We start from the raw sequence: 313 nt of genomic DNA, 5'->3' as shown, positions 1-313 counted from the left end.
GTAAATAGTTTAGACTTTGTTAATTTGTTTGACTGTTTTGTCAAATTTGATCAAATAGTTTGATTTACTCACTATCAAGATCCTCATCTTTTGAGAGTGTTTTGAAATCCTTGTAAGGCTTGATTTGGTTCCTGTGAACCCATTTAACCACTGGTTCCTTTTTACCTCTGTTGATTTTGATTTGATAGACGATTGAAGACAACTTGTCTATTATTTTGTGGGGTCCAGTCCATTTTGGCATTAATTTGCGAGCGAGAGCTCCTGTTTTGGGACTCTGGTTTTCCCGAGGTGGGAGCATAGTTGTAGTACCAGA

The sequence above is a fragment of the Austrofundulus limnaeus genome, unplaced genomic scaffold (genome assembly GCF_001266775.1).
Source record: "Austrofundulus limnaeus strain Quisiro unplaced genomic scaffold, Austrofundulus_limnaeus-1.0 Scaffold320, whole genome shotgun sequence".
NCBI lineage: Eukaryota > Metazoa > Chordata > Actinopteri > Cyprinodontiformes > Rivulidae > Austrofundulus > Austrofundulus limnaeus.
The sequence above is the reverse complement of the archived record's forward strand: the minus strand, read 5'-3'. Positions refer to the sequence as shown.